This window comes from Typopeltis vanoorti, chromosome 8 (assembly GCF_054136105.1).
Source record: "Typopeltis vanoorti isolate ZY-2024b chromosome 8, IOZ_Tvanoo_1.0, whole genome shotgun sequence".
Lineage (NCBI taxonomy): Eukaryota > Metazoa > Arthropoda > Arachnida > Uropygi > Thelyphonidae > Typopeltis > Typopeltis vanoorti.
In genome coordinates, this window is record NC_143556.1 from 45,444,977 (window position 1) to 45,470,383 (window position 25,407).

At 36.0% G+C, this 25,407-nt stretch overlaps 1 protein-coding gene across 1 annotated transcript in view; it reads right to left on the minus strand.

The window, feature by feature from the left end:
* Window positions 1–20,861: 20,861 nt before the first annotated feature.
* Window positions 20,862–25,407, minus strand: part of LOC150103963 (bromodomain-containing protein 2-like) — a 539,719-nt gene continuing 535,173 nt past the window's right edge. Inside the window, exon 26 of the transcript XR_016548723.1 lies at window positions 20,862–21,248. The gene's annotated coding sequence lies outside the window, so the exon portion shown is untranslated. The remainder of the gene's footprint in view (window positions 21,249–25,407) is intronic.

Genomic DNA, 25,407 nt, shown 5'->3' on the forward strand with positions numbered 1-25,407 from the left:
TTTCAACGTGTCAGTTCCTTTCTCTAAAGCATCAAAAAATTCTTCAACTTTTACCTTAGCGGAAGTGGAGAATTTACCCCTAAGGGCAAATTATTCCAGTAACTCACTGCTCTCTGGGAGAACTTACCTCTTACCCCTTTCTCAACTGTGAACAAACTTAATTTCCATAGGTGCCCCTGTGTTCTCTCTCCACCTACCATATAACGAAAAATTTCATCAATTGATATCCTATAACACTCATTGAAGTTTATAGATGCACAAAGTTTATAGTTCATACAGTATTAGTACTCACCATAGTATTACTGGTGCTCTGGAACTCATCGCTGATGGTCTGTGCTGATTGTAGCCGGTTTTTGCATGCCACCCATTTTAACACCCTCATGTCCCTTGCAGTCATTTTTGGTAGCTGCCCTGGGTGTTTTCATGCACTGGTGATGAAAACACCCATTTGTTGATCACATTGGTAACCATTGATTTTGGATGCTCCTTTGAGTGGCAATGGAACGTATAAACATGCCACCAATGTGACAGCCCACGATGACACCTTTCTTGAAGTCACTGAGTTCACATTGTGTTGCCATACCACTTGTATTCAACTGCTACGATGAAATATTGCTTCCTACTATCTGTACACCAGTTTTTATGAAAACACCCAGGGCAGCTACCAAAAATGACTGCAAGGGACATGAGGGTGTTAAAATGGGTTAAAATCATCGGTGTTCGGACAATTATTGGTAGATAGTGTAGTTGGCTGCTTCCCAGGTCAATACAACATGATCACTGTAACTAACTGGTGGGAAAACAGCCTCCTTAACTGAGACATCTTCTGATGCCAAAAACTCCCTTTGTTCTGAAGTTGCTTCTTTCAAGTACTGCTTGAGAAAGTTGTCATGCAATAGCTCAATAAATTCTCTTTCATTCTTATTTTGAGTTTTCTCTGGTGACCAATCAGTATTCTGATAATTTAAGCGATCCCTAATAATTACATGTTTAATACTCATCAGGGTAATTCAGCAATACAGTTCTTCATCCCCATCAAATGAATCACCAGGTCTGTAGCAATACCCCACAACATATTTCATCCTATTAGCCTCCTCTCCATACAAGACAGCCTCACTCAGTTTGATATGTGGGATACATTATTACCATTGTTACTTTCATGTGTTGCTATCATAATTGAACTCAAGTCATCTGATATCATTAGTAGTACTCTCCTTCTCCTATCTCTTCTGTCATTCCTAAAAAAAAAAAAAAAAATACTGTATCCTTTGAACTCGATTCCAGTTACACATCCAACTGTAAAATCCAGGTTTCACTAATGTTAACAATTTTAGGCCACAACTTATTCATAAACTCAACCACTTTGTTTCTAATGCTTCTAATACTTATATATATATATATATATATATACTCTATTTGACCCAGATGGGCAATTTTCTCTTTTTCCCTCTACACACACACACACACACACACACACACACACACACACACACACACACACACACACACACACACACACACACACACACACACACACACACACAAAATGCCCGAATCCAAGTGTAGTCTATCCATTCAGCAGAGAAAACCTCCATAGCTCAGACAGAATAGATGAAGCCCTTTGATCGGAAAGACCTGGGTTCGATTCCTGTCAGTGACTTCAAGAAAGGTGTCATTGTGGGCTGTCACATTGGTGGCATGTTTATACGTTCCATTGCCACTCAACTGGAGTATCCAAAATCACATATGGATTACAGTCAGGAATACTTAAGATGCAGCTATAGGCCTGATTTGTCAGCTATGCCAGTCCCGAGCCTGGATAAAATTAGAGGAGTTGGTGCCGTATCGCCACCTAAAAGGGACTCATGGCAGTTGTATCGTCACACAAAATAAATAAATAAATTCAGATTTGTAACAATACAAAAACTCACTATTTCAGTCGCAAATTTAATACGAGAAAAGATAACAAGTTGGTATGATGGAAAGCCACTTGAATAAATTTATGTGGAATACGAAAGAAATTATCCAAAACACTAAACCTGCAGTATAAAAGAAAACATTCAGATCAATTTTAAATTATGGATACAGAGTCTGTTTAGATATTAAGTGGTTGATCAATGACTAGGTACGTAGATGTGAGAGTCTGAGAAAAATTAGGGGAATGAATAGACGGTATTAACTGGCACATCATATTAAAAATTAAGATATCAGGAAGGAACTATTAGCATTCAAGAATGTGTTAGCAGAGCTAATCTAAGATGATTTGGTTATTCAAACAGAATGGGACAGGAAAGGTTAGCTAAAGAAGTGTTTGATGACAGGAAAAAGACCAAGACCTGGGTGGTTTGATGCAGTCAGAAGTGCCTTAAGAAGATTGAAATATAAGATCTAACAGCACTGGTGTCTGAAAAAACAGCAGGTGAATATGGCAGAAAATGGTTAATAGAAGTTCAATAATAATATAAGCTTTATCGTACAGTAATTTCATACAGTCCTGTATATCCTTTAAAGGACATATCACGAACTGGATGATATAAGGTAGGGTTACATATTGTCTCTCCTATTATTTATGATACACATGGACTAATACGGAAAATAGTGGCAAATCTAATAAGTGAAATGGGATATATGAAGTTTAGTTCTTTATTCTCTAAATCAAAAGGATGGTTATCTGATTGGTTAACATATCCATTCTCCAACCAACAAGCTGTGGGTTCAAATTCTATCACAGTCAGGAAGATTTAGAGGAGAAATGAGTCTGATTTCCTGGTGTTAGACCAGGACAATATATATCGTATTTGCCGGCCCATAAGACGTACCCCCGTTTTTGTACACATTTTTTAGGAAAAAAACTTTATCACTAAATATTATAATGAATTTACAGTATTTCAAAACATAAGAAGCCTGAATGGCAAGAAATGGAGCTAGCGGAGGAATTAGATAAGTACCAGATTGACATAATACGGGTGAGTGAAACAAAAAAGACAAAAACTGGTGAGATATTTCTGAGCAATAAATATAAAATATTATATTCAGGCAATGATCAAGGAAAAGAAGGAGTAGCCATAGTAATGTCTCATCTTCTTGAATGGCAGGCAGTGTCAAGTAGAGTGATTTGGGCAAATATCAGAATGGGGAACTGGACAACGAGACGTATTTGTGCCTATGGTCCCACAGAAGGTTCTACTAAGGTAGAAGTGGAGGAATTTTTTGAGGCTCTAGAGAAAGCTACTGACACAACGATGTTGGGGATCTAAATAGCAGAGTAGGAAGTGATTATCAGACATACAAAAATGTTTTGGGAAAATTTGGAGAAAAGAGCAAAGCTAATAATAATGGCAAATACCTGTTGGATTTCTGCTCAGGACATGGACTGGGTATTACTATCACCATGTTCCAACATAAAAATGTGCACAAATTCACATGGAGAGAAGAGGCAAGGAATAAGAAGTCTCATTGACTTATGTTATTGTTGATAGTGATGTTTTCTTCCTGGTGCAGGACACCAGAGTGTACACAGGATCTGAAATTAGAAGCGATCACTATTTAGTCTTGAGCAGGATAAAATTGAATGTCATGTTGAAAAGAAGAACACGTAAGAAAGTTTTAAAGCGAATAAAAGTTGAGCAGCTCTCAGATGTGAACTGTAGACTAAAATACACAAAGATTATTGAAGGAAAAATGAAAGAGTTTGAGAACAGGAACAAAACCTTGAAGATTCAGTGGCAAGCCTTGAAGAAAACCCTGGGTGATTCAACTAGAGGCATGTGGTGAAGTTGTCTGCAAGGATAGAAAAATTATAACTCCATGGCGGACACAGAAAGATAAAGAGGCAGTGAAGGAAAAGAAGAAAGCATATCAGAAGCTCCTGGCAAATAAGTCAGCTTGTGTTAGAGAATACAGAGAGAAATGTAAGAAAGCTAAACACTGTGTAAAACTAGCTAAACAAAAGTCATGGGAGAATTTTGGCAAGAACATAGAAAATAAATATCAAGAAGGTGGCAAAATATTCTGGAGGTTGTTGAAGAAGCTTAGGAATGGAGGAAAGAGTGCTGTAAAAGGAGTTAGATATGATAAAGGTGACATGAAAACGGGAGAAAAGGATATCCTTGAAGTATGGAGTAATTACTTTGAAAAACTGCTAAATGAAACAAGCAGTGATGACAGCACAGTGATAAAAAACACTGACCAGGCATGCAGTCATGAATACACATCCATACTTGAAATAGAAAAAGCCATCAAAGGCTTGAAATGTGGAAAGGCAGCAGGAGTAGATGATATTCAACCAGAAATGCTGAAGTATGGTGGTATAAAAGTCTTACAGTGGCTGCACTGCATAGTTCACAATGCCTGGACAGAGGGACGAATTCCAGACGACTGGAGTAGAGCTCTCATAGTACCCATATATAAAAAGGGAAATAAAACTGAATGTGAGAATTACAGAGGTATATCCCTACTGAGTGTTCCAGATAAGATATAATATGCAAGTATACTTGAGAAACAGTTTAGAAGAATTGTGGAAGAAAATCTTGGTGAAGAACAAGCTGTATTCAGGTCAAATAGAGGCTGTCAGGATCAGATCTTCACTTTACGACAAATAGTCGAGAAAGCATGGGAATATAACAAAGATCAGTATTTAAGTTTTGTCAATTTGGAAAAGGCATATGACAAGGTGCCTAGAGAGAAGCTATTCAATACTCTACAGTTATATGGTGTCAATGGGGCATTATATCAAGCAATACTTAGTCTTTATTTGCGTTGTAAGTCAGCAGATGGAATTGAAGGAAGTACAGGAAGATGGTTTAATGTTAAATCTGGTGTGAGACAAGGATGTACATTATCCCCTCTGTTATTCATTATCTATATGGATCATATTATGAAGGAAAGTGGTTATAAACATGATATCAAAATTGTAGATGTTAATGTCAGCTCTTTGCTTTATGCGGACGATGTTATACTTCTAAATAAATCCACTACAAGTCTGCAAGATTCTCTGACTAAATTGAATAACTGTTGTAATAGATATGGTATGAAGGTCAGCAATAAAAAGGCAAAGACAATGATAATAGGCAGAATCGTTGAAAATGTCAACTGTGTTGTGAATGGAGAACCTGTGGAACAAGTAAAACATTTCAGCTACTTTTGCACGATTTTTAGTGAAGATGGTAAATTAAATATGGAAATAGACAACAGAATCAACAAAGCTGGTATGGTAGGAAGTCAATCGAATAAATTCATATGGAATAAGAGAGAAATTAGTCGGAACACAAAATTAGCTGTATACAAGACAGTGTTCAAACCAGTTTTAACTTATGGATCTGAGAGCTGGGTCAGAAGTATAACACTTGACCAAAGACTAGAGACCACAGATATGAGAGTCCTGAGAAAGATTAGAGGCATGAACAGATGGCATCAATGGCAATATCATATTAAAAACGAGGATATTAGGAAAGAACTTGACATTGTCGGCATCCAGGAGTGCGTTAGCAGAGCTAATCTCAGGTGGTATGGTCACTTAAACAGAATGGGCTAGGAAAGATTAGCAAAACAAGTGTTCTCTGCCAAGTTGGCAGAAAAACGACCCAGATATATACGTGGATTGATACAGTACAAAGTGCCTTAGACGATAGAAATATAAGATCTGGTAACGTTGGAGTCTTGACAAGTAACAGACTGATTTGGAGGAAAATTATAGACAGGAAGTTAGTAATGATGTAAATTTTTCATGTAGTACTATCATATCCTGTACACCCCTTGAGGGTACATGGCAGGAATTTGATGATGAGTAATAAGTAGGTCTACTTTCAAAAATACCTAATACGCAATCACACGTAGCTTGCATGCAATATCGTAGCAATGCCGAAGTTTTTCAGCCATAATTTGTCAAGAAAATTTAACGACAGATATTTATCACCGTTCACAATGACAGCAACAATGATTAGAAAGTTTAAATGAACAGGAACACAGTTGTGATCGTCGATGACAGCGCATGTGCATCCACCGAACTCTATGTAACTGGAATGCTCTCACACACCGCAAGGAAGCAAGAAAGAAATCGCATAACTTGGAATAGAGAAAATTTCCAGAAATGAAAGTAATAAAAAACTGAATATTGGCGTATAAGATTCACCCTGTTTTTCAGACTTATTTTCAAAGGAAAAAAGTGTGTCTTATAAGGTATATATATTTCTTTTCTAAATAACTTAGGGAATTCAAACAACGTAGATCCGAATATAAATTAAATAATACTTTAATAGATATTTCCGATATTTCGGCAATGTCTCACTGCCATTTTCTAAAGGAACTTACAAAAGGCAGGAGCACAACAGGCGCTAACAATATAGTAACTGGAAATGAAGATATGAAGCTATCTTTCTCCTAGAAGTCCTGATGGTGCCCTCTGGCGGGCTAAGTAGGCGTTCTTGGCTGTTGGGCTGAAGGTCTGCTGATGTATGCCTCCCAAATTTGGGGCAGTCGCATACAACCAAATTTATTGAGGTTTGGGGAGTTTCTTAGGGCAGAGGCTGATTCCATAAATAATCTTTCGAATTTATATTTGCTCCGGTGTATTATTTTTGCTTTCTTCCACCGTATTCTGTGGCGAGCATCCAGAGCATGGTCTGCAAGACCAGAATGGCTATATTTGTAAAACCGGATGTAGTCCTTGTGTTCAGAAATTCGGATATTCGCTGTCCTGCCTGTTTGGCCAAAGTACGACAGTTTACAACTGCAAGGGACCTGGTATACACCAGGTAGGTCTAGGGGAAGTGGTTGGTCTTTGGTAGAGCGGATAAGGGATGCCAATTTTCTGTACGGCCTGTAACAGGAGGTGAGGTCATGTTTTTTTAGAATTTTGGTGATTTTTTCTGAGGTGCCTCGGATGTAGGGAATGATGATGGATTTAGAGTAATCTTTTTTGTGGAGGGGGCTGTGGTTTGTAGGTTTTAATATTTTTTGGATTTTTTTTTTTTGGGGGGGTAGGGGGTAGCCATTGGCTGAGAAAGTGTTTAGGATGTGATTTAGTTCAGTGTTAAGGGCTATGTCGTTAGAACAGATTAGTTTAGCCCTGTTGTATAGTGTTTTTACCACTCCATATTGTTGTGAGGGGGGGGGGTGAGATTGTTGGTGGATGTATCTGCCTGTATGGGTGGGTTTTCTGTAAACTGAGAAAACCAAAGTTCCATCAGGCTGGCGGGTGACTAGTGTGTCTAGGAAGGGGAGACAGTTGTTTTCCTCTTTTTCCAGGGTGAACTTGATTCTGGCGTGTTGGTTGTTTAAGTGTGTGAGGAAGGAGAGGAGTGTTTCAGAGCCATGTGGCCAAATAGCGAACACATCATCAACGTAGCGAAGCCATATGGTTGGTTTTTGTGGGGCAGAGGCTAAGGCTTTTTCCTCAAAGGTCTCCATAAAGAAATTGGCTAAGGGTGGGGAGAATGGTGAGCCCATGGCTGTCCCTTCTATTTGTTTGTAGAATTTTCCCTGCCAAACGAAATAGCCTGAGTTCATTGTGAACTGAAATAGGGCTGAGATATCGGGAGAAAATTTAGCTTGGATTAGCTCTAAAGTTTCCTTGAGTGGGACATTGGTGAATAAGGAGGAGACGTTGAAGTTGACCATTATGTCATTATGTTGGAGTGTAAGGTTTTCTATGCTGGCTTTGAAGTGGGCTGAATTTATTATGTGTGATGGTGTGTTGCCAGTATAGTGTGTGAGCTCTTTGGCCAAATAATTAGCTAATTTGTATGTGGGGGAATCAATGCCATCTACTATGGGATGTAATGGCACATTTTCTTTATGTATTTTTGGGAGTCCGTAAATACGGGGGGTTAAACGGTTTTAATCTGTTGGTAACTTCTACAGGCCAAGAAGTGACTTTCTTAAGGAGGCTGTGAAGTTTTCTAATTTGTGAGTTGGTGGGATTGTAATTGATAGGGAGGTAAGTAGCCCGATCTAATAGGAGAGCATTCAGCTTACCTTTGTAATCCTTTTGGTTAAGTACTACAGTTACATTTCCTTTATCCGCTTTGGTGATAACTAATTCTTTATTATTTCTCAATTCCTGTAGGGCTTCAAATTCCTTGTTGGATATACTGGTTTTGGGTGGTTTTACTATGGAAAGGACACAAGCTACATCCAGTCTTACACTGTTGGCGATTTGATGTGGAAGGTGGCGGATTCCTCTTTCAATCTGGATCATAATATCCTCACTTGGTATTTTTTTGGGAGCAATGGCAAAGTTGTGGCCACGTGAAAGCACGTTGAGAGCTTCCGGCTTCAGGGTGACCGAAGAAAGGTTGATGACGGTGTTGGTAGCAAGTTCTGGATTGACGGTGGAATTCTTTTTTATTAATTTATCGAATTTCTTCATCTGTCGGCTTCGTAATATGAAATGGTGGCAAACCTAAAAGTCAAATAGGATACACGAAGCTTAGTTCTATATGATATTATCCTCCAAATCGCCAGGATGGTTATTTGATTGATTGGCATATCCATTCTCCCATTAACAAGCTGTGGATGCAAATTCCACTACAGATAGGGTGATTTAAAGGAGAGATGAGTTTCATATCCTGGTGTGAGACCACTGCCTGCTAATCTAAGAATTTTTTTTTTAAATGTCCAGAACTACTAAAAACTTCTGCAAGTCTTCAAAAATTGTTAAGGAAATTATATAAGTGCTAGGATAGATGTGATATGAAAATCAGCAGTGAAAACAGGCTATAATTTAAAAAATATCAACTGTATTCTGGAGAGGGAATCTAAGGAACAGGTTATACACTTCAACCACAATTTTTAGCGATGGCAAACTAAATATGGAAAAATGAAGTCACTTCACGACTGGGGTATTTATATAATAGAGGCTAATGACTTCACATCAATTGCCTAAGAATCTCATAATGCAATGCGCATATTCTTACAGACATGTATAATGTTGCACATTATGGGAAGGGGCCACTACCTAGACTAGTTTCGACCTTTACTGATCTCTCATTCAGTGGGAGCCAGAGCCAGAAGCGTGAATCCAGAAATATGACTTCGGCATTACTTCAACTTTGATATCACTGTAAAATTCGTTGCAACATCATAAATTCTTACGATATTTAATTGCATCGATTTTACAGGAGTCGCATCCGAAATTCAAAGAATTGTAAAATTGTATATAAGAGATGTAAGCAATAATATCAGCACATATAAAATTAGCCCAAAAAAATTTACATGATTCTGTAGATAAAAGATATATGAGTGTGTATTTCAAAAGAGAATCCCTCAGAGATTAGAAGTATGTTAGAATTACCTACATAAGTAATACAAAATGCCCATCTGTATAGACCCAGAGGAATTACACATGCAAAAATAAAGTAAACAGGTATCTAAAAATAGAAGTTTAGGGAAAATTACCTTAGAGTTCTGAAATATATTTGATGTATCACTTGGTATAGAGTAGAATGGAAACCCATTGTAACAAAAGCAGTCCGACGCCGCCATCAAGGTCGATAGCAGAAGGGGGGGCATATACATCAAAAGCTGTTACGCTATGCTGAAAAAGGGATTAAACTACACTTCAGGTAGATAGAAGTCGGAACGTTCTAGAAGGAAAGGAGTTAGCACGTGATAGGTACAGAGATCTCAGACCTTAGTTAAAGTTTGCGCAGGAATATTTGGGGTCTAAGAAACTTCGCGCAAGGTCCAGAGAGGCAAAATAAAAAGTCAGGAATGGACTAAGGTGGATCGACTGGGAAAAATGGACTAGCATGCATCGGGAGACGTGACGCAGGGAGAGGTCGATCCATGGAATGCTGAATGAATTCATGGAGGGTAACTGGAAGCGAATCCTTATCGAGCAAGTAGCAGCTCAGGAACCGGATGACAAGGCTTTGACCATCAGACCGTACGTCCTAGTACCTACAACGCCGAAAGATCAAGCTCCAGCCCTGCAAGAAATTCCAGAGGAAAACACGGTTTCCATGACGCGTCTGAAGCGATAGAGCAAGCCTTTACAATAGAGGGGGATCCAGAATAAGCCCGAAGAGAAGATACGACTAAGTGCAATTGTGCCTATGAAAGAATTAATGTGAGTTGAATTTTTTGTTGAAAAACTTTCCCTTATTTATGTGGAGGACTGTTTTGGATAGACTAAATTCTTAGAACTGAAGGATGTAATAGATTGAAAACTATATTAGCATGGAGTGAATCTGCTTTTTAGAATAATTGAAAGGATATTAATGAAAGTTTAAGCTTACGTTGTATTGTGTTGAAATGATTTAAAGGAATTGATAGGAAAATTATAGAATTGTAATGGTGTGAGAAGTTGGTTGCTAAGTGAATGTTGCATTTTTTTTGTGAAAGTCAGAATTGGAGATTTTTTTTTTAGCATGATAATTCCTAGATTGTAAATGGGCTGATAGTTATTTGATATACAGAATTAATTGTTTGATGAGTTACGTATTTGATGCTTACAACATGCCTGAGAGTTGTTCTATGTGATGTTTAAATTTGGATGCTCTTAGCTTTGAGAGAAAATGATAGTTATTTGATACATAGAATTAACTGTCTGATGATTTATGTCTTTGATGTTTATAACAAGACTATGAGTTGTCCTATGTGATGTTTTAATTTTGATGCTTAGCCTTGAGAGAAAATGATAGTAACATCATTTAAGTGTATACATGGTATTGTCTTAGTGTGAATAAATATGTTTGTTTTATCTATAAGAAGTGCCGTCTGATCTTTTTGGCAACTGCACTGTTCCCAAATAAATCCGATCCTGTAAGTGGGAAAGAAATTAAACCTTGGTACGAACTTTATGTTAGGAGTTAGCCACGACTGTAATTAACTGTATAGAGGTGCTTTACTGGAAGTATAAATATTTTCTTATGCCAATTAGAGATTTTTAGTGGCGCAGTCTGGAATAATCAAATAAATTTCTAGACATCTCAAGTATAAGTATAATATACTGAAAGTAGAGAAAAGGAATTAAGATTGAATGACTATATAGTAAGGTAACGGATAAGGATAAAGTATAATGAAGTTAACGAATGAAAATATAGAAGACAAGTCAGAAGAAATAGATAGATAAAGAAATCGATAGACAGATTTAAGATAGAAATAATAGTAAGGTGCAGTACCAGAAACATTAGTAAATATATAAAATAAAAGATAGACACATTCTCAAAATATTATATCACTTCTCATTCTGGCTCCCACTGATGAGACCTCCTTAAAGGCCGAAACAGGTCTGGGCAGTGGCTACATATCCTTATGGACATGTTTCCATGTCCGTAAGGATATGTGTATTGAATTATGGGATACTAAGGCAATTGAAGTTAGATGTTTGGAGAAATTGTTGTTCAGTGAGAGGTTGGAAGTGCAATTTCAGGGAAACTACAGGTATTAGAAAGCTATAATATAATGTAGTTGTTGGAAGCTTTTTTCATTTGGTTATACTATAAATTAAAGATGCTAAGAAATCATATGTGGGGTGCTTAAGGGTCAAACTGTATAACTGAGAGGAGACCTCCACATAGCCTTTAAAGGAATGCGGAGAACCGACCAGGGCTTCTGACCTAATGTCCAATCCTCACCTTCTCGTGGTGTACCCTGTTGGGTATTTACCTGGATACTGAACAAACGAGGATGGGCTGGCAATTTGGGATTTAGCCGACCAAATTGTATTCTTATTGGCTTAAACCTAAATACAAAATGTTGGTACAACATGACAAAATTTCATGCTGGCTGGAGCGTCGCTCGTTTAATCAAGCCCCCCCCCCCCCCCTGTTGTTTTCGCCAGGGAACCAGGGCGAACATCGAAAAGTCAGCTACTGGAACAAATCTCAAAGCACACCCCAACTCAATATCACCAGAGTTAAAGATCGGTACTATCAACATAAGAAGCCTGAATGGCAAAGAAATGGAGCTAGCTGAGGAATTAGATAAGTACCAGAAACAAAAAAAGACAAAAACTGGTGAGATCTTTCTGAACAATAAATACAAAATGTTATATTCAGGTATTGACAATCAGGAAAAAGGAGTAGCCATAGTATTCAACACAAAATACGAGGATAATCTTCTTGAATGGCAGGCAGTCTCAAGTAGAGTGATGTGGACAAATATCAGAATGGGGATTGGACAATGAGACTTATTTGTGCCTATGGTCCCACAGAAGGTTCTACTAATGTAGAAGCGGAGGAATTTTATGATGTTTTCGAGAAATCAACTGACACTATGAAAAAGGAAAAGTTAGTCCTTGTTAGGGATCTAAATAGCAGAGTAGGAAATGATTGTCAGACATACAAAAATATTTTGGGAAAATTTGAAGAAAAGAGCAAAGCTAATAATAATGGCAAATACCTGTTGGATTTCTGCTCAGGACATGGACTGGGTATTACTAACACCAAGTTCCAACATAAAAATGTGCACAAATTCACATGGAGAGAAGAGGCAAGGAATAAGAAGTCTCATTGACTTATGTTATTGTTGATAGTGATGTTTTCTTTCTGGTGCAGGACACCAGACTGTACAGAGGATTTGAAATTGGAAGCGATCACTATTTAGTCTTGAGCAGGATAAAATTGAATTTTATATTGAAAAGAATAACATGTAAGAAAGTTTTAAAGCAAATAAACGTTGAGCAGCTCTCAGATGTCAACTGTAGACAAAGATTATTGAAGAAAAAATGAAAGAGTTTGAAAACAGGAACCAAACCTTGGAGATTCAGTGGCAAGCCTTGAAGAAAACCCGGATTGATTCAGCCAGAGAGACATGTGGTGAGGTTGTCTGCAAGGATAGAAAAATCAGAACTCCATGGTGGACACAGGAAGTTAAAGAGGCAGTGTAGGAAAAGAAGAAAGCATATCAAAAGTTCCTGGCAAATAAGTCAGCTTGTGCTCTTAGAGAATACAGAGACAAATGTAAGAAAGCTAAACACTGTGTAAAACTAGCTAAACAAAAGTCATGGGAGGACTTTGGCAAGAACACAGAAAATAAATATCAAGAAGGTGGCAAGATATTCTGGAGGTTGTTGAAGAAGCTTAGAAATGGAGGAAAGAATGCTGTAAAAGGAGTTAGAGATGATAAAGGTGACATGAAAACCGAAGAAAAAGATATCCTTGAAGTATGGAGTAATTACTTCGAAAAATTGCTAAATGAAACAAGCAGTGATAGCACAGTGGTAAAACACACTCAATAGGCATACAGTCAGGAATACATATCCATACTTTAATAGAAAAAGCCATGAAGGGCTTGAAATGTGGAAATGCAGAAGGAGTAGATGATATTCGACTAGAAATGCTGAAGTATGGTGGTATAAAAGTCTTACAGTGGTTGCACTGCATAGTTCAGAAGACCTGGACAGAGGGAAGAATTCCTAATGATTGGAGTAGAGCTCTCGTAGTACCCACATATAAAAAGGGAAATAAAACTGAATGTGAGAATTTCAGAGGTATTTCCCTACTGAGTGTTTCTGGCAAGATGTATGCCAGTATACTTGAGAAACGGAAGAGAAGAATTGTGGAAGAAAAGCTTGGTGAAGAACAAGCTGGATTCAGGTCAAATAGAGGCTGTCAGCATCAGATCTTCACTTTATGACAAATAGTCGAGAAATCATGGGAATATAACAAAGATCTGTATTTAAGTTTTGTTGATCTGGAAAAGGCATATGACAAGGTGCCAAGACAGAAGCTATTCAATATGCTACAGTTATATGGTGTCAATGGGGCATTATATCAAGCAATACTTAGTCTTTATTTGAGTTGCAAGTCAGCAGTTAGAATTGAAGTGTATTATCTCCTCTGTTATTCATTATCTATATGGATCACTTTATGAAGGAAAGTGGTATTAAACATGATATCAAAATTGGAGATGTTAATGTCAACTCTTTGTTTTATGCGGATGATGTTATACTTATCAATAAATCCGCTACAAGTTTGCAAGATTCCCTGACTAAATTGAATAACTGTTGTAATAGATATGGTATGAAGGTCAGCAATAAAAAGACAAAGACAATGAAAATAGGTAGAATCGTTGAAAATATCAACTGTGTTGTGAATGGAGAACCTGTGGAACAAGTAAAGCATTTCAGCTACTTAGGCATGATTTTTAGTGAAGATGGTAAATTAAATATGGAAATAGACAACAGAATCAACAAAGCTGGTATGGTAGGAAGTCGACTGAATAAATTCATATGTAATAAGAGAGAAATTAGCCAGAACACTAAAGTAGCTGTATACAAGACAGTGTTCAAACCAGTTTTAACTTATGGATCTGAGAGCTGGGTCAAAAGTAAAACACTTGATCAAAGACTAGAGACTGCAGATGAGAGTCCTGAGAAAGACTAGAGGCGGGAACAGATGGCATCAATGGCAATATCATATTAAAAATGAGGATATTAGGAAAGAACTAGACATTGTCAGCATCGATATATGTTAGCAGAGCTAATCTCAGGCGGTATGGTCACTTAAACAGAATGGGCGAGGAAAGATTGGCAAAGCAAGTGTTCTCTGCCAGGTTGGCAGGAAAACAACCCAGAGGAAGACCAAGATATAGGTAGATTGATACGGTACAAAGTGCCTTAGATGACAGAAATATAAGATCTGATAAGGTTGGAGTCTTGACAAGTAACAGACTGATTTGGAGGAAAATTGTAGATATGAAGTTAGTTATGATGTAAATTTTTCATGTAGTACTATCATATCCTGTACACCCCTTGAGGGTACATGTCAGGAATTTGATGATGATGAGAAATTATATTCTTGGTTTAATCCTTTATCCAAGTGGGTTCCACATCACTTAACTGAAATGCAGAATTGGTATCAGTATGCAGTTGTTGGCATACATCTGGAACGGTATGAAAATGAAGGCGATGCATTCCTGAATCGTATCATAGTGATTGACGATACATGTGCAAGGGCTTATGAGCCTGAACTGAAGGGATAATCCAACGAATGGTGCCATGCAAAGCAACAAAGCTTCTGTTTGAAGTGTTTTCAGGACTGAGAAACTCGTATATAAAAGCTAGTGACTTCATATCACTTGCCTTAGCATCCCATAATGCAAAGCACATATCCTTACAGACATGTACAATGCTATGCATTATGGGACGGGTCACTACCAGACTGGTTTTGATCTTTATTGAGGTCTCATCAGTGGGAGCCAGAACCAGAGGTGATACCAAGGTGGAAGTAATGCAGAAGTCATATTTTCATATACGAGTAGCCAAAATGTCGTCACACCTTCTAATTATTGAAATACTCTGAATTAGAGGTAATTGTTGGAAGTTTTCCACTTGGTTATACTATAAAATGAAGATGCCAAGAAATTGTATTCTTGGTTTAAATTATATCCTTTATCCCAGTGTAAGCAAACAAAATTTGCATCTGAAGTGTTTTCCGTGTCTGGCTCCCAATTATGAGAACTCAATAAAGGTCGAAACCAGTTTCTTTAATGAGTCTGGGTAGTGACCCTTCCCATAATGCAAGCATTATACATGTCTGTAAGAATATAAGCTTTGCATTATGGGATAATATTTCCATATATAGATGCTGTCTATTTCCACATTTATTTAGATAAATTATGGAGAATACAACCATGTTAAGAATAATTACTTTAATTTTCCAATGTTTCGACTTCATAATAAGGTCATCATCTAGAGTACACACACACTCAAAGACAAACCATATTACATTTCAAACGGTATGCCAAAGTGTCAATGATTTGATCAACCGTTATTCTACTGGCCTGGCTTCCTTCTAGTGAGGGGGGAAAAAAATCCTACATTTTGAAAGCTATGTCATATTTATAACATTGTCAGAGAACAAATTCATATTGATATATCATCAACTCATCTTCAAATTGAAAACAATAAGTCTAATACTTTTACTATCACATGACAGATGCTTTTTTTGGGGGGGGGGGGGCAAATAATTAAAAAGGGATATATTCAACTTAGAAACACATACAGATTTAGACTGCAAAAAAAAGCTCTTTAGAAAGTGTAGAAGAAGACTATGGGATACATTAATACAAAGTGGATATCCACACTATTTTGTGCACATAATTTAAAACTTGAGATGAAAAGTCAGCTGGATTTATCAATGTAGGATGTGGAACATGCTTTCTTGTCAAATTTTTTGAATCTAAGAATCCAACAAGGTCATACCTTGTCTTTAAGAGCCTATTTACCACATACATCGATGATATATTGCAAGAACAGAAGACATATTTTTAAAGAATATTCTGTAACAATTGTAAATTATAAAAGAAAGTGAAAATGAATTAGAGATAAGTTTATGAATTGCAATCAATCTGGAAAAATATTATAATTTCAAAACATTAATGGCAAATGCTCTGTGCAAACAAAAACAGTTCTAGAACAATGGAATATTAAACAAGTAACTATCTTGGATAGGAAATCACACATAAATAAGCACAAAGATATGGATAATAAAATACAAAAAATTCGAGATGATTTGATTGTTCTAAATATGTACTTATTTAATACTTTTTACATAAATTGTGAATTTGAAATATGTGTTTCATTTATTTTTTTTAACTTAACAAACCTAACTGCACACTGCAACTGTTAGTTAGGCGTGAAAAAATCCTAATACACTAAGGGCACTCTGAACCGAAAAAATTTGGGAACCACTGCTATAATCAATGACTAAAACACTAAACTGTTCACCATTCTCAAATGGAATGAAGATAATCTACCAAATTTCAATGCTATTAAAACACAGTCTAATGTTATTTCTCAGGGAAAAAAAACTTACTTCACTCCCCTTAACTTTTGATAATATTCTGATCTCAAGATCAATTTTCTCTTCTTGAGTTAATTTTCACCTCTAGCTTATCCTGACTCAAACACATGAGATCCATAATTCCCACTCAATAAAAAAATTGATGTCTTTCTGTTCAAAATATTACCTTTTGCAACCCTTTATAACTTTTACACTTTAAAAATCTTTGAGCTGAGTGACTTTAGAACTGTTTTTCCATTTGGGATGGTAAATCAAAAACATCCCTAAGCTTGCTTGATGCTATTCAGAAGAGACTATTCTCTCACAAACTTCAAATTTCTCTCTCATGGATGTTCTGTTTCTACATTGTCCTTTTTTGAAATTACATCATTTTCCTTGAACTGGTCCTTAAAATTGGCCACTCACTCTGTTTCTTTCAATGACGGAAGAACAAGAGCTGCTTATGGTCAACATTAATACACAGTTTGCAGAACTGTGTCATAAACAGCTTTTTATCCACTTCTTTCATTCCACGTATTCTGTTGTTTTGAACAGCTTACAGCCCTTGCTCAAACTGTTTTCTCCTATGGACAATCTCCAACAATTCAAGAAACACATTAAGAGATTCCCCCTTTAACTCCCTAATCATTTGCTCACACATGGGAGCTATTTTCTATTTCAGCCTTTTAGAAAAGTCTGAATAAAAATGTGGATAAAGAGGAAAAACAGCTTATATTTAGTAAAGTGGTAGCAACGTCAAGATCAGTATGCAGAAGTGAGTCCTTGACTCACCAAAAGAAAAATATCAGCAAAATAAAAGCTACTGCAGATATATGGAAAGAAATGAACATCTTTTTTGATACATAACAGAATATAAAGATAAAATAAAATTATAGTCATTTCTTGATATTGGGGAGGAGAGAGGGGGGGGGAGACTAGATACTATGATTATGTGACCAGATGTACAGCATTATGTTGTACTGTACAACATTTGAAATATTTTATTCACCTTAACAGAAAGAGTAAACTATGAACATACATTAGTTGTTTATTCTGAGGAACTTTTTCATGTAAAATTATTTTTTGATTATATGTCCAACTTTTAAAGTTGGACAAAATTATCATCGTCAATCAATGTAATCTAAATTTATGTAATACCAACGTTTTATGTTTTGTTTTTACTACTATAACTTACATAGTATGTTTCATGCATATAATTTGTATTCTGTTTTGTAAAACTATTACCTATTTTTACTGTGCAATTCACAATCATCTGTAACAAATTGTAACTGGGATAATGCCCGTAATAAACAGTTATTATTATTATTATTAAAATAAAACAAAGTTTAGATATATCTGTTGCTTTTAAATTTCATTCATAAAATAAACAATTATGCATGACAGCAAAAGCTGTATTTTCCTTTTTTTTTTAATAATAAAGGTAATTTAAGTTATTGTTAGTTTGAGGTCTTTCAGTACTTCACTCATGTCGACACAAAATCGATTGTGGAGCAAAGGAAACCACGAAACGATATATTGACCATGGTTATAGTAATGGTAATTTAAAGAATGACATTTTGTTGTATGTTTCAAAATCAAAGTTTTACCTGTAGACATAGTATTACAATTGTTGTTTTTGATATCATAGATCCCAGGTATTTGCAGAAGTGATACTTTTTTTTATATGTTTAAAAATTAGGAGGTTTATAATTATTTTAAAATATTTAATTATTCTTTAATAATCAGGTTTAAACCATGTCAGTAAAAAGAAAACGAAGGGATTGCAAACTGACAGATAATTTGAAAAAAGAGTATCCATTTATTAAGGAGTATGAACAGGAGGGATATGTTTCATGTACAATCTGTTTGGGAAAAATTTTCTGTGACCTCTAGAGGAAAGCGTGATATCACAAGGCATTTAGCTTCTGATAAGCATAAGAAAGCTCTACAGGCAGCTTCTTCATCTGCAAAGATGACCAATTTTCTCCGTCAAACTGAATTCGGGATAAAAGAAAGAGAATTAGCAATTGCAGAGGCTGTGTTTTCTTTCCATACCATATATCACAATCAAACTTTTAGATCCATGGACTGTACATCCAAACTGATCCGCAAATTCACATGTGCAAGGACAAAGCAGAAGCTATCATCAAGAATGTATTAGCACCACATGCATTGAAAGAGCTTGGTAAGGAATTACAAAATACAAACTTAATATCTGTGTTTTCTGATGCATCAAACCATAAAGATGTAAAACTTTTTCCTACTATCATTCGTTATTTTGATCCAAAAAGTGGTGTGAAGAATAAGATTATTGATTTTGTGTCCCTACCTGGGGAAACTGCAGAGCTTATCAGCAATTCTATCTTAACTGTCCTAGAAAAAAACAATTCATCTAAGAAGGTTGTTGCATATTGTGCTGATAATGCAAATACTAATTTTGATGGTGTAGCTAGAAAGAATATTAACAATGTCTTCACTATACTCAACAGAAGTTAGGAGCAAAATATTATTGGAGCAGGTTGTGCAGCTCATATAGTTCATGCCATTCAAACTGCTGCTGATCTTTTACCACTAGACATAGAGTCTATTGTAACAAAAATTTATAGCCATTTTTACATTTACACTGTCAGAGTAGAATCTTTGAAAGAACTCTGTGAAGAAGCAGAAGTTGAATATCACAAAATAATAGCCTACAGTAAAACTAGATGGCTAGCTTTAATGCCTGTGATTGAGAGGAATCTGAAATTATATAGTCCATTGAAGTCATATTTGTTATCCCTTGATAAGTGTCCAAGAATAATTGAAACTCCTCTTTTTCAATGATAATACCTTTCAGTTGTGGTTAACATTTCTTCATAGTCAGGCATCAGTATTTGAGACAGTAGTCAGAAACACTGAAGGAAATGATTGTACAATAATGGAAGTCTCAGAGGAACTTGATATGCTAAAAGCACAATACATAGAATGTCTCGAATCAAACTATGTTCCTATTGGCATAAGAGATTTAAGAATTTTAGAAAATGAGAGATGCATAAAAAAAAAAGTTTATTTCTCATGTTAAAACTTTTTAAAGTAACTGTTTGGAATATTTGGATATGTGGTCATCCAGGTTCCTGAAAATAAAGACATTTAAATGGGTGAACCTTAAAAGTAGGATATCATGGCATGATCTTGAGGCATCGTTGGAGTATATATATAGATTCTATTTGGAAAAAATATTGGAGTATATTTGGAAAAAATCATGGAATATATGAAAATAACCTTTTTGATGAGGTTTCTTGTTTAAAGAAGTATATAAATGATACAAAAATTGAAGAATGGAAGGAGAAAAAAACTCCTACAGGAGATAGATGGGTTGAGATATTTGCATTTTTTGAGAAACAAAAAGTGCCTTATGATAATATAAAAAAACAGTGGAATTTGCCCTTTGCTTACTTGGGACAAGTGCTGTTACAGAAAGAGTATTTTCAGTTGTGAATGAATTATAGACTGCAGAGAAAACACAATTAAAACTTGAGACAATAAAGGCCATTCTTATTGTGAAATATAATATGGTTGATTCCAGTGAAGATTTTATGAGTGAAATATCAGAGGATGATGAATTATTGAAAAGAATTCATTCTTCTGAAAAATATTTAAATTGTTCATTTGGAGAGTTTTAATAGATATTCATTGTATAAGATAAATAAGTTTTGTGTGATATTTACTTTTGTATATATTATTAAGAATTTAAATAAAAGTTGCTTTTAATAAATATCTATTCATTGTATAAATAGAATAAATAAGTTTTTTGGAGATATTTAATTTTTCATCCATTAGTGAGAATTTAAATAAAAATTTCTTCATAGTTTAGCAGTAGCAATATTATTAATTAGTAATAATAACAAGAATAAAAGCAGAATATTTTATTGAAAAGGTATGATTATGTTTCTGTTGGGATAAGAAGAAATACAGCAATTTTAGAATATATGCTTGGAGGGGAAGGCAAACCTACAAAGCAGGAAACAAAAGTTATGCAACCAGTGGAGCATGTCCAGCACCGGTCCTTGGAGGGAAGGCAAACCTGCAAAGCAGGAAACAAAAGTTATGCAACCAGTGGAATGTGTCCAGCATTGGTCCTTGGATAATCTGGTCACTATATACTATGATAGTATTATTACTATTATTATATTTATTGTTAGAATTGCACAGACAGTATTTTTGCAAATTAATTTGGTAATTATTTGAGTGAGGTTCCAGTGAAGTGAAAACATTTACATCTAAGAAAACGTTAACTGCATCAATCTGCATAGATCTTTGTCTTCCTCTGGATTTTCCTGCACATTCTATGATCACACACCTGTTTTACTAACCATTCCTTTCCCATTCCGCGATCATAACATCTTAGAGGATTAGAATGGCCACATTCTTAAATCCTAATGATACTAAGTTGATTCCCCCATCACACTAATAGCATCTATTCTGTTCCATTAATATTCCTAATGCTTCTCATATCTGTTGTCTTTAGTCTTCAATCATCTATAAATCAATCAAAAATATATAAATAAATAATAATTTTAGTGAAGGTGATAAAATAAACATAGAAATAAATAACAGACTAAGTAAAACTGATTGAGGAGGAGGGCATTGATAGCAAACAAATCAACAGAGGTTGTGCAGAAGGAATAATGCAGTTTATGGACCTAAAGCCTATGTTTGATGGAAAGAAGAATTTGTATAAAGTTGATGGACTGCATCTAAATGGTTTTGGTGTTTTCTCTTGAATTTGCACTTCAGCAAATTCAAGCAATTAGAGTGGTTGCAGGTGAATGTGTGTGAATGACCAACAAGTTCAGAATCTAGTCTTTCAAGCCAAAATATTGAGTAGGACAGTCAATTTAGGAAGTAAAGGTGGTTGGGGGTGTGGATTTAAAGATATGCTATGGTTTCTATATCACTAATGCCAGCAGTATAAGGAACAAGAGGGAGGAGTTTGGGGCATTGGTTAGTGCAACCTTGCCAGAAGTTTAGTGAAACTTGGCTAACAGCAGATGATTGAGAATGTGAAAGGTTCTATATTATCAGGGAAGACAGAGAAGATAAGAGGGTGGGGTATTGCTGATGATAACAGATGAGTTGCAGCCAAAATTAATAGAAATAAGGAGGGTGGCTATTTATTTAAAGTAGTCTGGTGTGAGATCAAGGCCAGCAGCACAAAATATATGGCTGGATGATCTGGAAGACATGCATCAGCAAATTAGCACAATGAGTACAGGTTGAGTGATTATTATGATGAACTTCAAATAAGGAGATATAGATCGGAAGGAAGAGAGATCACATGACAGAAGGAAATGGAATTTATACATCTACTGAGAAATAATTACTTGAGGCAGTATAAGATGGAGGGAACTTGAGGAACAAGAGTATTGGACCTGGTAATAGGCTGGCCACATTGCCTCTGACTGGGGAAAGTGTTGACTTGGAAGATTGCAAAAAAATGAGGAATATTCTGTCAAGAAGGAGTAGATGTGGAATTACAAGGTATGTGATGGCATAAAACCCTGCAAGGGAAGGATCTTAGTGGTGCATGGGAAATAGTAAAGAAGCATCTAGAGGAAGCTTTACGAAATTGTATACCAAAGGTGAGGGGGATTAATCAGGTAGAAGTTAGATAGATGACTAAGGTAATTAAGCATGAGCTTCAGAAAATCAAAAATGCTGTGGATGATATATAAGGAGAAAGGTGACCAGCAAACTCATGAAAAGTACAAGGATAGCCAGACAAGAAGGGTGACCAGTATGGTATGGAAGGCAAATTCAGATTATGAGAAGAAACTAGCTGAGCAGGCCAAGGGAAATCTTAAAGATCTCTTTCACTATGTTGCAAGTAAGTGACTATGGAAGAATAACCTTAATGAGTACTAATGGTCATGAAGTGACAGAAGATAAAATAGTTGAGTTACTGAGTGGCCAATTTGCAAGGGTATATCTCAGTGTAACAGCTGTGGGATTAGATAGGATATCAGTTTGCATTCTGAGGGAATGTGGAAGGGAACTGGGCAATGCTTCTGACTTGGCTCTCTAAGTCTCAGCTCTGGTTCCAAGGGCGTCGAAAGAGGGCAAAATAATTCCCTTGCAAAACAGAGGTTTTAAGACTACAGTAGCAAATTATAAACCAATCAGTATCTTAGAACAGGTAGTAAAAGTACTGGAAAATTGGTCAAAAAGAGAATTTAGGAATGGGTAGATAGGAATATGATGCTCTATTAGGGGCAACATGGATTTGTAATGGGTCAGTCGTGCGTTAGTAATTTATACTAACTTTTTATAATGCAGATGTGTGCAACTAACAGTGAAATGTATAATGGAAATGGCTACACAATTCTGCAAAAGCATTTGACCGAATACTACATGGAACTCTGTTATACAAATCAGAACAAATGGAGATGGATACAACACTGGTTATGTGGATACGCAGATGGTTGCTGGTCAGATATCAAAAAGTGGCATATATGGAGTGGCAGAATCTAGACAAAAGCTGGTGACTAATGTTGTGCCACAAGGTTCAGTGCTATGACCATTACTGTTTAATTTGTACATAAATGATATCAGAATAACCTGAAAGGAAATATTCATTTGTTTGCTGATGATGAATTGGGTAGAGTAATAGTGAATCAAGGCAATGTGGAGAGTTTGCAGGTTGATTTAAATAGGCTGTCACAATATGGGTATCAGTTTAAAGTAGAGAAATGTAGTAAAGTTATGCATTTTGGGATAAGCAGATTACAAGCTGTGTACTGCGTTGATGAAACTGTTCTCCAGGAAACTGTGATGGTAGACAGACGGTTAAAGTTTAGAGGTTCTGCTAAGGTTGCTTACTTGGCTATTGAAGAACACTAAAAAGCAGAGATCATCATCACCAAATTCTTGCCATGTACCCTCAAGGGGTGTACAGGATATGATAGTACCACATGAAAAATTTACATAAATACTAACTTCCTATTGACAATTTTCCTCCAAATCAGTCTGTTACTTGTCAAGACTCCAACATTATCAGATCTTATATTTCAATCCTCTAAGACACTTTGTACAGTATCAATTGACATATATTGTGGTCTTCCTCTGGGTCGTTTTCCTGCCAACCTGGCAGAGAACACTTGTTTTGCTAATCTTTCCTCGCACATTCTATTTAAGTGACCATAACACCTGAGATTAGCTCTGCTAACGCACTCCTGGATGGTGACAATGTCAAGTTCTTTCCTAATATCCTCGTTTTTAATATGATATTACCATTGATGTCATCTGTTCACACCGCTAATCTTTCTCAGGACTCTCATATCTGCAGTCTCTAGTTTTTGGTCAAGTGTTTTACTTCTGACCAAGCTCTCAGATCCATAAGTTAAAACTGGTTTGAACACTGTCTTGTACACAGCTAATTTAGTGTTCTGACTAATTTCTCTCTTATTCCATATGAATTTATTCAATTCACTTCCTACCATACCAGCTTTGTCGATTCTATTATCTACTTCCATATTTAATTTACCAACTTCACTAAAAATCATGCCTAAGCAGCTGAAATGTTTTACTTGTTCCACAGGTTCTCCATCCACAACACAGTTGACATTTTCAACGATTCTGCCTATTTTCATTGTGTTTTTTTTTGTCTTTTTATTGCTGTCCTTCGTACCATATCTATTACAACAGTTATTCAATTTGGTCAGAGAATCTTGCAGACTTGTAGCAGATTTATTTAGAAATATAACATCGTCCGCATAAAGCAAAGGGCTGACATTAACATCTCCAAATGTGATATCATGTTTAATACCACTTTCCTTCATAATGTGATCCATATAGATAATGAATAACAGAGGGGATAATGTATACATCCTTGTCTCATACCAGATTTAACATTAAACCATCTTCCTGTACTTCCTTCAATTCTAACTGCTGACTTACAACTCAAATAAAGACTAAGTATTGCTTGATATAATGCCCCATTGACACCATATAACTGTAGCGTATTGAATAACTTCTCTCTTGGCACCTTGTCATATGCCTTTTCCACATCTACAAAACTTAAATACAGATCTTTGTTATATTCCCATGATTTTTCGACTATTTGTCAAGAAATCATGTGAAGATATAAAGTGAAGATCTGATTCTAACAGCCTCCATTTGGCCTGAATCCAGCTTGTTCTTCACCAAGCTTTTCTTCCACAATTCTTCTCAACCATTTCTCAAGTATACTTGCATAAATCTTACCAGTACACTCAGCAGGGAAATACCTCTATAATTCTCACATTCAGTTTTATTTCCCTTTTTTATATATGGGTACTATGAGAGCTCTACTCCGATCATCAGGAATTCTCCCCTCTGTCCAGGTCTTCTGAATTATGCAGTGCAGCCACTTTAACAATGCCACCATACTTCAGCATTTCTGGTCGAATATCATCTACTCCTGCTGCATTTCCACATTTCAAGCCTTTGATGGCTTTTTCTACTTCAAGTATGGATATGTATCCTTGACATTATGCCTGTTGAGTATTTTTTTACCACTGTGGTATCACTGCTTGTTTCATTTAGAAATTTTTTGAAGTAATTACTCCATACATCAAGGATATCTTTTTCTTCCGTTTTCATGTCATCACCTTTATCATCTCTAACTCCTTTTACAGCACTCTTTCCTCCATTTCTAAGC